The 12991-nt window shown below is 39.8% G+C and overlaps 1 pseudogene; it reads right to left on the bottom strand.

The window, feature by feature from the left end:
• Positions 1–1290: 1290 nt before the first annotated feature.
• On the bottom strand, positions 1291–9597 carry LOC145655502 (cytochrome P450 2K1-like; annotated as a pseudogene).
• Between the last annotated feature and the right edge of the window lie 3394 nt (positions 9598–12991).

Below are 12991 nucleotides of genomic sequence, written 5' to 3'. Positions count from 1 at the left end.
GAACTCAACTCAACAAACAGGTAACGGGGTCAGCATGGTCTACTTTGATGCCAGTTCGCTGTGTGTTATCATACTACCTGACCACAGAATGACATTTAGGCAAATCCAGTCTAGTTCAATGATTATTTAGGACACACTTCCCTTTCAGGAGTCCCAGTTTAGTGTTCCAAAATCCATGGCATTTCCCTTTTGGCTCTATTTAGTTGTTAATCAATTTTTTTTTCTCTTTCTAGTTTTGTGGTAGCTTGGTGGTTAAGGTAGTTGACTTGTAATCAGAAGATTGTGGTTTCAAGCACCACTGCTGCCAGGTTGCCACTGATGGGCCCCTGAGCAAGACCCTTAACCTTCAGTTGCTCAAGTTGTACTCAGTCATAATTGTAAGTTGCTTTGGATAGAAGCATCTGCAAATGTTATTTGTGGTTTTTCTACAACAATTACTATACCTATAGCTTCATTTTAGTTGGTTCCATATACTCAAGCCCTGTTTATTTACTATATATGTTTATTAACATTTAATTTACCATATAATGCAGGATTCACTTTCATTTTTATAATCCCTGCATACGTGATTAGGACTCTGACTAACCATAACCTGAGTGAGACTGAATTAATATAAAGCTTTTTTTAAAGTAATTACACTTCAATTATAATTAACATATTTCCCTACATTTAGCATGGTGCCCTGGTTAAAGGTATTTTGACAAATTTAAAACATACATTGCTACTATTTCAATCCACTAACAAAAAACTTGATCATCTTAGGGAGGACAAGATGCAACAATTTCTATCAAATGTTTCCAGATGATGAGAGTGTTTACAGTGAAATGCATCATACCTTGTGCAGTAGAAATATTAGACTTTATTTGAAGATTATGGCAAAACAGAGGCAGACTTCCCATGTTGTTCATATGTGTCACACTACTGTCAGATGAAACATTTGTAATAATGTATATACGAATTATACTGAGGGATGACTATGAACTTGACTTGGCATGAAAAACTAAAAGCACTGTTAATATTTACTGTAAATTATTAAGGTTCATTCACATATAAGAAATCATACATTTATTATAAAACTGAATGTTACTCAGCAATATGAATGATGAGGGTTTAATTTTAGGTGCCAAGTGTTGGGGCAGATAAGTGAGTTACATGTGAATGTGTTGGTCACGTGTGATGAACTTTGAAATCCAGGTTGCACCAGTGCCTGTGAATTTTTAAATAGTATTTTGCCAATATTATTCCAACCTTGAATGTAAATACTACCCTTACATGTTAAAAGTGAATGGATTATGCCAAGTAGTTTACTGCGCTGAGCTTATGGGGAGAGGGGTCAACGTGAAGCCCACAGCTGGCATGAGGTCCAACTGTTCCTCAGACACGCCAGGTGGAGGAGTGAAACGAAAGTGCTGCAGAAGAGTGGCGAAGAAGAGGAACAGCTCCATCCTGGCCAGACTCTCTCCCAGACACACCCTACGCCCTTAACAGACACACAGACAGACATTTAAAGTACAACATGAAATCTGGAGCACCAGATCAATGACAGAAAATGATTTCAGTGCACCTCCACAGAAGGGCATGAAGGCATCTCTCTTAATGAAGTGTCCCTACTCATCGAGGAAGTGTCCTGGATTAAAAGTGTAAGGGCTCTCCCACTCATTCTCATCCTTCAACACGGATGTCAAAAGAGCAAATACACAGGTTCCCTGCAAAGAATCACAGTTTTAGCTTAAGCAGGAAGCTAGTGACAGCTTTCTCTGGTATGACAACAGTGCAAAATTTAAATTTACGCAGCCATTTTGTCATGTCTTTGTTATATTTATAAACCAGCCAGTTTCAGCTCTCAGTCTCCTACGTACATTTAATAATTTTATCCTATGCATGCTTTTGTTGTATTGCTTTTAGACTCTTCTCAGTTAATCTAACAGCCTGACCTTCTTGATGAAGAAGCCTTGGAAGTTAATATCACAGGTAGTGGTGTGAGGGAGACTCATGGGTACTATGTCTGCCAGTCTCTGTGTCTCATGGATGACTGCATCTGTGTAAGGCAGGTTCTTGTGGTCATCCAGCACTGGCTGGCGGCCTCCAACCACCCTGTCAATCTCCTGTTGTACCTGATCTGGAGCACAACAGAAGATATTGTCTCGTGTTTTTAAGAAGACAAAAGCAATCAACTCTTTCAATATTACAATATAAACAAATACAAGAAGCAACCATGGTAAACCCTCAAACACCATCAAGCACCTCTTTGTCTTCCTCATTGGAGAAATGTCTTGGACACTGGATATTCACATTGCAGTTGGAATTCTTACCTTGTATGTGGGGGTACTTGGCCATTAAGCAGAATGCCCCAGTGGAGCGTTGTGCTGGTTGTCTCAGTACCAGCAGCAAACAGGTTGGAAACAGTTTGAAGGAGATTCTGTGCATGGAACAATGAGTTCTTTTTTCCAGCCTCCTAACCAATAATCAGAAGGGATCAATTAGTCAGCCAACATAAGAGACCACTTTCTTCCATCAGAGTACAACTGAGTAATACCAGGGATCATATAGAGAGATGTTTGAAAACCATCAAACCACTGGCTTTTTCCATACCAAGCCTAATCAGCTGGCCTAACAGTGAACCAATTCAACAAGCATGAAAAGGTTTTCTTAAGAAGTCCCATTTTATTTATATTTTTAAGGAACCAGTTTTGCTGTGCTAAAACCTATAAAGAAGCTTAAAATCATAAGGTTCCATTTATGCTTGCCAACTTAAGCCATTGTTTCATCCATGTTCATTTGTATGGTGGCCAGGAAGACCCAACATGCTGCAACTACATTAAACACATTCATCAAAACACATGTGCTACATTTCAGAAATGCAATGCAAATTCATGAATGTTATACAAATTCCAAAAACATTTTATTCAAAATGACAACATATGCTACATTTCAGAAATGCAGTGCAAATTCAAAAAACACATGCAACTTCAGAAATGCTACAAATCCAGTCACAACACAATGAAAGTGTTGTTTCAGGGGGACACAAAAAGGGGTTATTCAACCAAACAGCCAGTGAAAAGTAATTTATATTTGTGATTTCCAAAGTTTTGTCACTGGTGGTACAGAATGAACAATTGGCCTATTTGTGCTTTGCATTCTTGCACATGTTTGGTTGTAAAGAATGCAGCCTTAAAGAACACTGATAAAACAAAATCCCAACTAACAGAAATATAAACCTGATCCTGCCAGTTAATAACTAGCTAGATGCATTCAGAGTGTGTTACTATTTTAAACTCCAGTTCAGCCTAAAGAGATTCTGTCGAATACAACTAGGTTTCTGTCCATATACCTACTTTTAGAGCGTTATTGATTTCAAACCATATTTTGTATGTATGTAAAAACAACACACTTGAGATTAACTAGTAAGAATAAGACAATTGACAAGATGGTCACTGTAGCAGACCAGTTAAACTATCAAACCTGAACAAAAACATAGTGTATCCTGTAAATTAGTAACACACTCTGAAGGTAGCTAGCTAGCTAGCTAACTAACTACGTATTAAGCCAGAAACATAGTCGCGTTAAATGGGATTTTTTTTTTCATCAGCGTTCTTTAAAGCTGCATTACAACCTAGCAGAATTAAATATGCAAAACTGCTGAGCATGAATAGATCAGTTGTTCATTCTGTATCAACATAATCCATAACAAACGATATAACCATGGTAATCACAAATATAAATATTTTTCATTAGCTACTCGGTCACCACTGGTCTCATAGGAGTCCATTCCCTCTCCGTGTCCTCAGAAACATGTCCGTCGTGTTGTAGCTGTTATTTGCAGGGTTTCTGAAGTTGCATGCGTTTTTTGATTTTGCATCACGTTTCATTTGCAGCACAGTGGGTCTTCACATTCATCGTACATTTGTGTTATTTTTAATTTTATTTTCTGCAATCTGAACAGTGTTACATTTAACTTTCCACTGAATTAAGAGAGTCAATCAAGGACACTCTGCCAATTGTAAACGCAATGTGTATAAATACTGCTATTATCAATGTTTAAACACCAGTTAAAGAGGTGTATACCAAGCTTGAAACAGGTGTTTGACAGTTCATGACTGAACTTGCTTTGGAGCAAGGGAAAGACATTCCTGTCTCCCATGAATATTGCCCCTATCTGTATTGTGAATTGTGTGATTTTTGTGTGCTTGTTTTTGTCCCACACAGAGCATCACGCACACATGGACAATGTTCCAGGCTGCTGGAACTGTCCAAATGCCCCATAATAAGAAGTGATAACGGCCTTTTGAAAGCCAACTTTGATGTTGTCATTCTTGTGACATAGCGAACAGGGAATTCCTTTACACAGTGTGACAATCAGGCTTCCCACACTCATAGAGCTCCTTGTGCAAGTATAGTCAATTAAGCAAAACATGTTAATTTTGTTAGTCTTTCCACTACTGCTTCCACTTACTGTAGTACTAGCAATTAAACTTCACATCTAGTAGTTCTCTAGGTAATGCTGTCAGTTATTAGGGATCCCTGTATGACCTTTATTCTCATTTATCCTGTCTGTTTTTAAAAATGATATTACCTATATGAATCAATACATTAATTCCTTTAGAATTGGTGATTAGTTGCTAAACATCCTATCGATTGTTGATCAAACTCAAAATCTCCCACTGAGATGCAAACGAGAGTTTTCTGTTTCACCATTTGGCAGCCAGATAGTGCTACTGAAGCACTTTGAATTGCCACAGTATATGAAAAGTGCTATATAAATTAACTTAAGTTGCCTATTGATTAAAGGTCAGATTGAGTCGTCTTCTAGTTAGTCCTGTAGATTACTTTTGTTTTCTAAACAAATATTCTCATTTGTTTTATCTGGTTTCTCTCTTTATTCCCTCTATTCTTCAATGTATTATACACTATGCGATTGCTGATTAGTTCAACGTTCCATTAGCTGTCAAGTTTGTGGCTTCACTGGTGGCATTTCTAACCTGTGGTGGATGATCACGAGTTAGACAACTTGCGACTTCCAGTTGAGACTGATTAAAATATTTCCATATGCGATGGTGCCCCATTAATTTACTATAACTATAACAAATTTGATGAGTGCAGAATTATAAATTAGGAGTTCATACCACTACAGAGGTCATATGGATACTCCAAAATATGAGTGGTTGTATATGCACTATGTACAAGATAAAACTTGACACATTAAGCATTTCTGTATACAGCACAAGAAGGACATACCACGTTTTGTTTGCATGCTAGAAAACAGTCAATAAAGCCTCTGCACTCCTGAGGGTTCAGGGTCTCCTGGAGGCTGTGCACAAGCTGCATTATATCCTTCAGAGTTTTTTCACAGTTTGCCATGATAATTTTCCAGTCCTTTAGCCAGAGCCGAAGCCAGGGGAACATATTGTAAAGCTACAAACACACAGATTAACATTTTGTTATGTGCCTCCTACATTTATCCATACATCATCCTATCTTTGTGTCTCTTGCTTATTCAAAAACATAGCAGGGTACCTGTATAGAAGCTGAACCAGTGATCCTGATATTCTCATTGCTTCGGTTTACCATGTTTTGGAACCGAGGATCACTGTATTCAAACCTGCTTCCATATACAATGGCTGAGGTGATATTTGAGGCATTTATACAATAACCAATAACAGGATGTTAAATGTTCCCATATATTACATTTTGGATAAATGGATAATTACATTATGGATAATTTGGATAATTACATTTTTGGCTCAACTACAAAAAATAGTTACTTCTGGTAAGAGTAAAATAGAAAATATATACTTATGTCTCTTACCCTTAAAGTTCTCCACCACTTCCCTCAAATTCCACATCTCTTCTATGATTCTCTCTTCACTCCCTCTCTTGCCCTGCCCAAAGTCCTGCAGGGTGCTAAGGGCAAAGTGCCTCATCTCTTTCCAGTTCTCACCATTAGAAAACAGAATTCCTTGATCATAAACAGAAATCATTAAACCTTTGTTGTTAAACAGCTAAATGTCAGCGAAATGCCATAAATGTAAATGTAAACACAAAATGCAGAATGGTTTTTCATCTTAACTGTGAGACAACTGCATGTTTTTACAATATTTATATAAAACAGGTATTCATGATGAAACACACATTGGGAAACTGCTTATGATCTATTCCAGTGCAAAACCAAATTATAACCATGATTAATAAGGAAAATAACATAAAATAATAATTGTCTTCAGAAAATGGCCTTTTATGAAGAACATTGCTGGCCTGGCTTCCCTCTGGCTGTTTCACAACGGTTTCCCCTTTTCTCCTAATTCTTCTCTTACACTTTAGTCATGCTCTTTCACCATGAATCTTGTTTTATTAATGTTTCCCTTGTTGGTGTCACTCTGGGTGACTTCTCCTTCAGGATATAAACACCTCCCCTGCCCTTCTTTTGGAAAATCTGATCACACCTCCATCCTTATCCTGCCTGCATACCGACAAAACTCAAACAGGAAAAAAGGTTTTCTGATCAGTCTATCAATGGAGTGCAGAGGCCACCTTCACACTTCAGGACTGCTTTGAAACCACAGACTGGTGGATATTTTGTGACACAGCTGGCACTAACATCAATGAATTCTCAGACATATGTGGAATAGACTTTGCATGATCACTGACTACAAAGGAAGTTGGTACTGTGATAGGGGGGTTGACCTCCTCACTTGCAGAGAAGCTAAATGTTCATTATGCTCGGTTTGAGGAAAACATCCCCCTTGCTGCAAAACTCCCAGTAGATCAGGAGAGCTTTGTGTCTGAGGAGGTCAGATCCTTTAAGGCAGTTAACCCACGCAAGGTACCTGGTCCACAATTGGATACTGGACTACCTGATATGCAGACCCAAGGTGGGGAAAGTAGAAAACAGCTTCTCTTCAACACTGACTCTGAGCACAGGGGCTCCACAGGGTTGTGTGCTCAGCCCCCTCCTGTACTCCCCATTTACACATGACTGTGTAGCCAAACACACATCTAACATCATCTTCAAGTTTGCTGATAGCACAACCATCCTAGGCCTCATCACAAGGGGAGACAAGTCAACCTACAGAGACAAGGTTAGTGCTCTATCAAAGTGTTGCTACGACAACATCCTCCAGCTCAATGTCAGTAAAATGAAGGAGATGATTGTGGACTACAGGAAGCTGCATTTGGGTGGTCACTCTCGCCTATACATCAACGTATCCCAAGGGGAAAGAGTCGGTTGAGTTTTTCGGTATACACCTCATAGATGACCTCACCTGGTTCAACCACACCAACACACTGGTGAGATCAGCCCAACAGCACCTCTTCTTTCTGTGAAGGTTCAGGAGGTTTGGCCTGCCGCCTGACATTTTCACCACCTTTTATAGATCTAAAACAGAGAGCAAACCCACAGGTTGCATCACTGTCTGGTACTGCAGCTGCACTGCAAGTGACTGAAGGTCCTCCAGAGAGTAGTGAGGACTGCAGAATCCATCATAGGCCACAAACCTCCAGCCTTACAGGATAGCCATCAGTCCTGCTGCTTGGGGAAAATGAAAATGATGCAGCTAGACAGTAGCCACCCAGCACACAGCCTGCTCACTGTGTGTCACAGGCATCGCAGTTCCCACGGCGACATATTTACGTGCTTGGTTTGGTTTCTGTCCCTGGTATACTTGGCTCGGTTTTGTCAAGCTCTTGTTTTGGTTTCGTTCTGTTCCACCCCCGAGCCTGTATCCCCAGCTGTAATTATGTTCACCCGTGTCTGGTAATGTTTATCTGGATCTTCATCAGTCTTGGTTATTTAAGCCCTGTTTTGCTTTCCAGTTTGTCGGTTATTTTGGTTTGCCAGTTGTGTTTAGATTTGGTGTTGCTGTTGCTGTCATTGTCTCTGTTACTTCCTAGTTAGTTTCCTGAAGTCTACCTCATTCTGTGCTGATGAACAGTTTCTACCCTCCTATAAGGCTCTTAAACAGGATGTGAAACAGTTAGTCCTTAGTATTAGTTCTTGGCAGCACACCACTACTTGAACATTTCCACATAGTCACTATTAACATACAGGGTGTAGTTTATCTACAGATTACCCTGGGCTAATATATTCAATAGCAGGAGGCTCCTTATTAGGACTCTTCTGAAGTCTAGTCACCATCTATTCTGAAAAAAATCAAAACAAAAAAGTAAATAAATAATGAATGAAAAACAAATAATTTACCTAATTAAAATTTAAATAGTACCATGATCAACTCACACACACATTCCATCATCTAAATTGGCTGAATAAGGTTTTCTGAATCCTTGGCTGAAGTCATAGAATATGGGACTGATGTCTCTTGTCTCCAAATTCTTCTGCATGATTCACCAGTGCTTGTTTGACAGTTTGATATCCTGTCAGGACAACTACTTTCTTTGGACCAAAATACACAGTGAATATGGATCCATATTGTTTTGACATCTGCAAACACAAATTGGATGGATAAAAAGTTTTCTGTTAATACAATGTACTCTATACAATGGGTTGATGGATTTTTTTGAATTTTAAGTAAAGACACTGCCATATTTATTTATTTAGTTAGGGTTTCAGAAGTAATAATCACATTGTTGAACTTGTGACTTTATGAGTCAAGACTGATTTAACATAGTCCTTAAATAATAATTAATTCATTAATTTTCCCTGCTAATCAGAGTGGTGCGGTAACGTGCGGTGGCCCGAGTGCCGTAGGGGGAGCGGCAGGACGCACAGACTCCTCCGACTGGGACGAACATTTATTCACATTTAACATGAAACACTAACGGCACTCACAAGAATCACTCACGACTGATACAAACAAGAAACGATTAACATTAAACACATACGGTGAACACTAATACAGTGAACATTGACTATGTTACAGCACACGTTACAGAATAACCAACCGCTACAGCACGCACTCTCCCTCGACAAAAAAAGTAATTCCTAGCGGGGGGTGCATGAACATCCTCTGCACCTCTGCCTGGATCCCAGGATATTGGGGAGAGGACCGTTGTCTGCGTCTTCTCCGGAGGTAGAGGGGAACAGCCCCAGGAATTTCTTGGGGGGGGCCTCAGGCGGTTGAGCCCGGGCCAGGGAGGACCGAGGGGCACCACAACCACCAGAAAGAGGGCGGTTGCGTGGAGCCAGCGGGATCTCCCAAGACCCTTCTCCTCAGCTGACTCGCCAGCGAAACTGGAAAGGTCTGCCCAAAGCCTCAGAGGCAACCCGCCTCTGGGACGCTCTTAGAGCGGCGGGAAAGAGGAGGACCGTTTAGGGATGTCTGGAACCGGGGCGGACGTGCACCCCCGCGTGTCCGCTGAGGCCACGGACACGTCAAGGAGCCTGCGGGGACGGCGGGCGCCACGTCACAGCGCCTTGTGTTTGTGTGTTGGTGCTATTGTGTGTTTCTGTTTGCGCCTTTTGTGTTTACAGGCGCAACGTGTGGTGGAGTGTACCGGACTGCCCCGAGAGAGGCAGGGAAGCTGCCTTTCTCTCTCTCCCCGTGAGGTCTCTCTTGCTGGCGGCACCTGGCCCGCCTGGGCGCCGGGCACTGCCATGCTGTGTTTGTGTGTACGTGTACACGGTACCTGGAGGTTCACGTTCATTGGACGGATGCGTCGGGATCCGCGCCCCTTGGGAGGGGGTTCTGTCACGGAACGCTCGCCTCCCGCGATTCACGTGGTTCGACCCGCCATGTGCAGTGGGAGGACTGTCTTGTCTGTAACCACACCTGCACCTCGTATATACACCTGCACCTTAATGTATATAAACGCGTGTTAAAGTGTGCAGGATGTTGGTTATTGTTGGCGTAATGTCTGAATGTAATGTGTTTGTTAGATGTATTATTGTGTATCGTGTTTGTTTAACTTTAACCATTTCATGTTCCTTGTTTGTGATAAGCGTGCCATTGTGTCGTTTGTTAATAAATGTTCGTCCCAGTCGGTAGAGTCTGTGCATCCTGCCCCTCGCCCTACGGCACTCGGGCCGCCGCACCTTACAGGTGCCCCAAGTAATCTTATCATTTTTGATTGCCAATTTATTGAGGTGATCATAACACTATATTTGTGACAATAGCTGTTGTAAAAAATGCTATATACCAACTAGCTAGCTATCTTCTCCGTAAACTAGCTACTGTTAGCTCACACCTACGTTCCATGCAAACATTATTGTAAAAAGTAGAAAAATGAACATTATGAAAACTATTCCAGTGTTTAATTAATATCACTTCCACTTTGTAAATATTTCTACCATGTGAGTCACGTATCTGTGACTATCATGAACAATTGCATCATTTCCTAGATGAGGCAGATGTAAAAGGAGACATTTACAGCGAGGCCTTACTTAGCCATTGTTGTAAAACAATTATTTTGTAGCCTTCTTGTCATTTTACTACCTTAACCCTTTCCTTTTATAAGCTGTTTTTTAATCAGTAACAATTTATGAAACATTAGCTAACCTACTAATATGCAAAAAATAGGCTTGTCTTCATAGCCAGAGTACACATATTATACTGTTACTGTTCCATATTACACAGGGTACTGTTCTGAATGTTTCTTGTAGATAATGGTCTAATGAATCATTGCTTGGTCTTACTAAATGCTACGCTGTCTGCCAGTTCACACAAGCCACCTGTTGCAGTGTTGCTGTCAATGTATGTCAATTAGAATTCTGTCAGTGGAGGTGCTGATGCCATCAGGGGCTGCTGTGTTCTCGCACACATAGCTGGCACTAAATAACAGGTCTAAACCAAGTTAAGAATGCACTCTTCTCGGTAAAATTTAATTTTTAGCTCTGAAAATGACCAAGGTGTGGACCTCAGTGACCTCATAGCTAGCTATGAGCATGCTCCTAAAGTTAAAGGGGAACTTCATGGATTTGACTAATTTTCTTTATCATTCAATGATTTAGACATAAACAAAGTTATTAAGAGTTTTTTGGTGTGAAATGTGCATTTCTAGACACATTTAGTAATTAGCTGTCAGAGTAGTTCACAGTGGTAGTACTAGAACCACACGTTGTGACGTCTACACTGCAAAAATAGTCACTTAATCTGTTCTCCAAAATGAGCAGTATCTGTCTTCTAAGTTTGTATATGATGATGGTAAAAGAGTGATAAACTTTAAAAACTACATCTTTGGGTCCTATTTTTCCTTACAACATCCTCCATGTGTCTCTCCATCCTACACCTCCTGGTTCTTCTGCTTGTGTGTGTGTGTTCAGTCACTCTCCTTGCATTCAACCAACCAGCAGGTCAGCAGGTGTAGTGTTACGATAGAAATGACAAGTCACCATTTACTACATAATTAATGTGAAGTAGCCCTATTTTGTTAGAATAACTTGAAAGTAGTCTAAAAATGTCATTTTATTTATTTTATTTTTTTAATGCCCTGGCCAGTATTCTTTGGCTGCACTTTAGGGGGACATTGATTTTATTTTTCAATTTTCATTAGTGATGTCACATACGTCATTGTTTGTATGCAGACCTCTACAGGATTTTATATTTGAAGGTTCAGTTTTACAACTAGCTGACTGGGGATTTAGGAACGACAATATCACAATATTTTTTACTAATATCAGCCTTTATCCAGTAGACTCAGTATAATGTGCAAACAGCAGTAAGATGTTGTAAAGGGATTGTGGGGCAAAACATGGGTGCAAATTCACAGAGCTGATGGACCTGGAATGTGGAACAGGTTGCACTGAATGGTGGGAGATGCTAGAGTGACGCTGAAAGGACAAAAGCTGAATGTGACATCATCAGGAACAAGGCGCGATTAACAGTACTCATTAAGTGACGATTTATTAATGAAACACACAAAGAAAACAAAGCAGCTTCAAATAGAAGCAAAAGAAAATAAATGAAAATAAAATAAAATTAAAAACAAGCAGGAACGCTACTAAATGGTGGGCAGGCTCAGCAAAGCCTGTAACAGCAGGGTTAGGGACCATCAGTAGGGTCAGAGCTGATGAGATAGCACCTCTTTTATATCTGAGGTCAATTTTTCAACTAGGAGTGAGATATTGTATTTATTTGATGCTATGAGTTTATGTATTTGTGTTAACATTTTCTGAGGTTTAATTTAGTGTAGTTATATATATGGCTAGGGGGAGTATGGTTACAAAAGTGTCTGATATTGACTGTTTTCTTTAAAACATCTTTGTACAAATTGAAAGTGACAGTTATCTGGTATGTTGTATTTTTCTGACGTCAAAGAAAATACCAGAGAATAACTGTGCCCGGCTGATTATACCTCTCTGCCTCCATGTGCAAAATACAAAGGGTTTGTTATTGATTAAAAACATGGGATTGTTCCATAAAGTTTGATCATAGGGAGAATAGATGCAATTAAGAATTTTGTTTGAAATCTACCAAGTATTCAAGGTAGTACTTATTGTATTGTATTCATAACATTTCAATTTTTTAATAATTTTGTTTATGAATGGAATTCTATTGATGCCTACTTCTTGAATTAAGCTCCTCAATGTCTAATCATGATTGGTTTAAATTACTTGTCCAGTGTCTGATGTAAAGCAATTGGTGGGAAAAGAAGTAGTAATAAAAATTTGTATTAATAAATAAATTTAATTTTGAGGTTGACATTCAGGTACATGCTGATGGCAAACACCTAGAAATCACAGAGGGGGAGAGTTAGAGAGTTAGTGTGCACCTTCTGCAGTTGTTTGACACATTTAGGTCCTTTTCAGGATACGAGATTAACTGGTCCAACTTTTCCAACTGGTCAGCTCTTACATCTTTGAACAACATGGCCAGTTCAATTCAACTACCCTCCTTATTTCCTGTTAATGATTCATTTAAATACCCGGGGTTTGATTCTTTCTTCTTTATCAGTGATGGCAATGGACAATTTTCACACCTTGCTGCAAAAAATTGAGATGATTTATATAGGTGGAGCTCACTGAGAACATCTCTGGGATAAAAATGAATATACTTCTACAACTCAGCTATCATTTTTACATACTCCTGATTTACCTCCCACT

Source organism: Electrophorus electricus, unplaced genomic scaffold (assembly GCF_041902795.1).
Source record: "Electrophorus electricus isolate QZ-2024a unplaced genomic scaffold, ASM4190279v1 Scaffold27, whole genome shotgun sequence".
Classification (NCBI taxonomy): domain Eukaryota; kingdom Metazoa; phylum Chordata; class Actinopteri; order Gymnotiformes; family Gymnotidae; genus Electrophorus; species Electrophorus electricus.
Note: the sequence above shows the minus strand (reverse complement) of the source record. Positions and strands in the feature narration are given on the sequence as shown.